General features: G+C 38.5%; 1 non-coding gene across 1 annotated transcript; it reads right to left on the minus strand.

Moving 5' to 3' along the window:
• Positions 1-5492: 5492 nt before the first annotated feature.
• On the minus strand, positions 5493-5618 carry LOC116474016 (small nucleolar RNA SNORA40). Its single transcript, XR_004249559.1, has one exon. It is a non-coding gene; the product is annotated as a small nucleolar RNA SNORA40 (small nucleolar RNA).
• Between the last annotated feature and the right edge of the window lie 278 nt (positions 5619-5896).

Raw genomic sequence — 5896 nt, forward strand, 5'->3', positions numbered from 1 at the left:
AAGATCGCATATCGAATAATTCCACTAACACGAAATCTCCAGAAAAGACAAATCTATAGAGATAGAAAGTAGATTAGGCCAGGCATGGTGACCCACGCCTGTAATTCCAGCACTTTGGCAGGCCGAGGCGGATGGATCTCCCGGGCTCAGGAGTTTGAGACCAACGTGGGCAACATGACAAAACCCCATCTCTACAAAAAATACGAATAATTAGCCAAGTGTGGTGGCACTGACCTGTGGTCCCAGCTACTCAGGTGTGGTGGCACTGATCTGCAGTCCCAGCTACTCAGGAGGCTGAGGTGGGAGGATTGCTTGAGCCTGGGAGGCAGAGGTTGCAACGAGCCGAGATCACACACTTCAACATGGGTGACAGAGTGAGGCCTGTCTCAAAAAAAGAAAACAAAAGTAGATTCATGATTGCCTGAGGTCGGGTGGGGGGAATGTTGAAGGGAGATAAGAGGAATGGGGAGTGATTTTTAGTGGGTAAGGGGTTTCTTCTTAGAGTGATGAAAATGTTCTAAAATTGGTTGTGGTAATGATTATGCAACCATGTAAATATAGTAAAAACAACGGAATTGCCTATTGTAAATGGGTGTATTGGTTGTATGTGAGTAATATCTTACCAAAACTGTTTAAAAAAAAAAGTATCAATACAAAATAAGGACCAAAAATTTAACGACAGAGGTAAATTATTATGTGATAATACTAAGCAAAAAAGATGAAAGCAAAATTATTTATCTGTATATGTTCAGCTATGTGTAAAGTATATGCATAGAAGTAATTCTGAAAGCAAATATGCCAAACTACTTATAATGGTTCTTTCTCTTTACACTTTTGTATTCCATCTAAAATTATCATAGTGAGTAGGAACATTTTAACCAAAAATAAAATTTTTAAAACAAAAATAACACAGCATTTTTCCTTTTATTAATTTGGTTAATAGCTAGTCTGTTTCATCTGTCTATATTCATTTGCAAATTTTCTTCTAGCCTTCTCTGTCTTTATCTTCTACCTCTTTTACTTGATAAGAGGAGTCCCAAGACTAGTAATCAATTTTGCATTTCTTTCTCATTTTTCACACAGCATCTGCTAAGGTAAAACTGTTACTAACTTATTGGATGGTTGACTTCGGTATATTGATTCTGAAGATTTGGGACTCTATATATACATTTAAGGATAGCATTTCCATCTCTATAAAGTGGAATCTGGAACCAGATCCAACAATAGACCACTTAGAAAATACACTTTGTTCTGTTATATTGGATTCCAAGTGTTTTCATTTATACAATTTGTACCAAATGTTAGATTGGAAGCCAAAAAGAAGTTTGGGAGCACAGATGATTCTTTAGCAAATTTCTCTATTTTAAAGACATAGTTGAGGCAATTAGATATCAAATAATCTAACAGATGAAAAATTAGATTTAAAATAATCATAATGGTAACAATAGCTAATATTATTGAGTATCTACTGTATGTCAGGCATGGTTCCAAGCACTTTATGTTCAGTCCTCATTGAATTATCCCAATAATCTTAAGAGATAAGTGTTATTGTTATCCTCCTTTTGTTGTTGATGTTGTTGTAGGGGCTGGCTGTGTCACCCAGGCTGGAGTGCAGTGGTACAATCTCAGCTCATTGCAACCTCTGCCTCCTGGGCTCAAGTGATCCTCCCACGTCAGCCTTTCAAGTAACAGGGACTACAGGCGTGTGCCAACATACTAGTCTAATTTTTCTATTTGTTGTAGACACAGGGTTTTGTGATGTTGCCCAAGCTGGTCTCAAACTCCTGGACTTAAGCAATCCACCCACATCAGTCTTCCAAACAGCTAGGATTACAGGCACCAGCCACTGTGCCCAGCCTGTTATCCTCTTTTTATAGATAATGAAACAGAGGCTTACAAAGTTTACGCCCTCTTAATTTAAGTTTAGAAAGCTAATAAATATCAGACAAAGATTCAAATCCAGGTTTGTCTGACTCCAGAGACAGAACTTTAAACCATAAAGCTTAGAGAAATGGATTTGTGGAAAAAATAAAATAAACCAAAAAGCTATATATCTTCATTTTCCCATAACACGTTTTTGAAATCATACAGTTCAATCAATTCTCTTCCTCCTGGAATAAAGCTGATTAAAGAGTTAGAGAAGTTGATGAGTTATAATGAGTTACAAAACAAGGAGTATTTTCTCTCCCTTTTTTTGAAAATGAAAAATGAGTTATTTGGAAGAGATGCTTTTTTTAAGCTTCATGACTTTGGTGATTTGGGAATAGAAACAGTAATTCTACCTCATTCCCATCCTTTAAGTAAACTCAGCCACCTCGCTGAGCCACACTGGGCCCTCCTGAAGTGACCCCGGGATCTGCATTACAGTTTCAGAATTCCTCATCAGTATGCACCATGCTTAGAGCTCTGCTCTCCTGATGCCAACATCCCCACTTTTTTTGGTTCTTAGCAAACCCTTTCTCTTTGTGGAGCATTTTCCTTGGTGACTAAATTTAGACTCCAGCACACAACAGAATCTGTCCTCTGGCCTTATATGCTAATACTTTTGATAAATGATGCCTCAGTAGCCTCCCAACTCTGGTCCCTATGGATCCCACCTTCACCAAACTGCTACCCCTCCATCCCCAGCCTCACACACACACACACACACACACACAGGAGGGAGGAGGGTCGGACAAGAGGGAGAATACCATATCCATGGAAGCAGGAATGTGCTTCTCTCTGGCAATACCTGGTCATGTCTCATTTCTAGAAACTTGGGTACTCATCGGCATAAATCTTACAAAGAGGGGCCTAAAAGCTTGTCAGCCTCTGGGGTGGGAGTCCAGGGATATCACAAAACAAAAAGTTGTCTTCAAAAATCCAGTCACACTGTCCATACTTATCTGAGAAAAAAATCTTGAGGAAGAAATTCTTAAACTTCTCTGCCTCACCCATTTCAAGGTCTGATCATGTATTTTTCAGGAGGAACAGTCAAAAGTAAGGCAATTTCAAATGAAAACACCAGGAAAATAAATGTGAAGTGATTGTAACCAGTGGAAATAAAATTTAGGATTTGTTGGCAGTGTTTGTTGAGGAAGAAGGAAGAAAAGGAGTAGGAAGAGAGAAGGAAGGAACGAGGGAAGGAGACGAGGAAGGAAAGAATTAATAAGTCTGGTGGGGAAGAAATGAATCCTTTGTCAAAAATATTTCAGATGCTGAAATTCTATTATTGTTTCTAGCTAACTAGAACATTCTCCCTTTCCCTTTTGGCTGGATTATTTCTTCTCATTCTTCAAATCTCACTTCCTCCTTCAGACTTCATCGATTCGTGCTTCTCTTCACTGATATCCATTCAGTGATATTTATAGTCCATTTATACACATGGCCTTTGATTTTTGTTTAAATTTCAGCAGTTGCTCACTGCCCATCCTGATTGGCCTCCTCCAGCACAGCTCCTAACACCCCTCACTCTGCTCACAAACACTTGTCGAGTCCAAACCAGCCTGGCAGGTAAGGTCTTCCATAATTTGGCTTCAACTCATGCTTCCAAACAACCTTATTTTCAGCTCTTCACTTCTTATGAATAACCACACAGCAGTGACCTTAACGTTTTGATGGCAAACAGTAATGCTCACCACGTTCAGCTCACAAGCACATGTCTTGCTATTAGGAGATTTGTAAAGGAAACAGCAGAAGCAGTCCCTCCCCAGAAAAATGCACAGTCTAATGGAGGTGAAATTAACTTCAGCAATAAGCTTACAGTCATATTGAAGAGGCACTTGCACTGACTCAGAAACTTTCTGCAGAGAATCTGAAGAAGAGCAGGAGCGGCGAGACATAAAGCACTCAAGAGGTGACTTCGGAGGCTCAGTCACCAAACAATAGGCAATGTTGTTCTCTAAGCCTTGTACCAAAACTGATAGGGTAAAGGGTCTTCCAAATACAACTTTATTAATTAACAATCCTCCTTTATTCTGGTCCACCTGAGGCTACACAAATGTACCCTCTTCTTAAAGAAACTGATTTGGATAGACAGGGAATAGGAGATTTCGATCCTGCTGAACTAGGTTGCCTCTCTTACGAAATCAGCCTGCAATAGACTTTCAAAAGGAATTCCAAGTAGGCTTTGAAAATAATGGGAGGAGTAAGTGGCCCATCAAGCCAACATTTGCTTGAGCCAGAGGACTTGCTCACCGAAGACATTGCTGGATTTGTTATCTGACTAGTCAGTCAAGGAAATTTACTTTGACGACCATAAATGGACATTTTTTACAATGATCATTATTTACAGATGCAAGTGCTGTGTGAAATATAGTACTTAAACTCAACTGTAATTTAACACTACCTATTTCCATAATGAGTGTTCAAAAGGATGAATCAATAGACCTTCCAAGAGAACATGTAATAACTTTTAAGAATATAGGCGTGCTTCAATTATTTGAATTAAAATCAAAATTGAGGAATAAAAATTTTAGCTTTTCTTTCTCTGTAGGGTTAGCAGTAAATCACCAAAGAATATACTCAATTTCATTAGTTTGTATAAACAAGACAAGACATATCTGATTTGAAAAGTAATAACTCAAGAAAGGAAATATATGGACTTGTTTTTCATTCAAATATAGATATATACTTGTTTTTTTTTTTTTTTTTTTTTATTTAAAGTCAATAAATTTTTATTCAAAGAACTCCATGTTGTGATTTCTTCCACTGTCCATCAAGGTCACTTTTGATCCTCTAAAGAGCTGGAGTCAAAAGATGTATCTTCAAGTTTGCCCATAATTACTTTGGCTTCTGTCATCTCCTTTTAATACTGATATACTGATGAAGACTTCAAAATTCACCAAGAATTTTTGGGATCTAATTTCTTCAACCAATTTACTTTAGGGTCCTTTTTACTGTAGGTGGTGGGGATCTGCCTGGTTCTCAATTTGACACCCTCTCAACACGAATGAGTTCAAATCATTCATTCCTAAGCTATCACTCAAGAATGGTACAGATGTGTGGAGTATGCCAATACCTTTAACTCCAGGCACCATGTTCTCAAGATAAAAGCCTTCAAAACAAAAAGCCATTGTATATATTGTCAACATGAAATTGGAATACAAAATACTGCTGAGGATTTCCCTCATATCCCATGCTGTTTATCTATTCTACAGTCCTAGAATCAATCTTTTTTTCTTGAGACAAGGTCTTTGTTACTCAGGCTGTAGTACAGTGGTGCCATCAAAGCTCAGTGCAGCCTCCAACTCTTGGGCTCAATCCTTTTGCCTCAGCCTCCCCTTTCTGAGTAATTCCAACTACGGGCACATGCCCCAGTACCCAGCTACTTTTTAAATTTTTGTGGAGATGAGGTGTTTCTTTCTTTCTTGCCCAAGCTGGTCTTGAACTCCTGGTTTCAAGCAATACTCCCACCTCGGTGTGGAGATTGTAGGCTTGACCCATTGCACCTGGCCTGGAACCAACCTTTATGGCTATCAATACTCCCATCAATCAACTGTCTCAGGTATCATAATATCCCTTCTTATATGTATCAAAACTCATACTGAACAATGAGTTCTGGGTTGCAAAAGAGGATTTATTTTTTGCACCTATCCATAAGTCTTTGTCCACATTAAACAAAAACATACATAAGTGCAGTCAAATATAGATATATACTTGTAACATGAAGAACTTGACTATTGGTGTGGCTTGTTTTGCACTGAAAATAAACTAAGAAACCCCATGCCAATATAACTTGCGAACTCAAAATATCTGAGACAGGTCTCAGTCAATTTAGAAAGTTTGGTTAAGGACACACCCATGACACAGCCTCAGGAGGTCCTGACAAGTACCCAGGGTGGTCGGGGTACAGCTTGCTTTTTAGGGAAATATAATACATCAGTCAATATATGTAAGATTACATTGGTTCTATCTG

The sequence above is a fragment of the Hylobates moloch genome, unplaced genomic scaffold (assembly GCF_009828535.3).
Source record: "Hylobates moloch isolate HMO894 unplaced genomic scaffold, HMol_V3 SCAFFOLD_8, whole genome shotgun sequence".
Classification (NCBI taxonomy): domain Eukaryota; kingdom Metazoa; phylum Chordata; class Mammalia; order Primates; family Hylobatidae; genus Hylobates; species Hylobates moloch.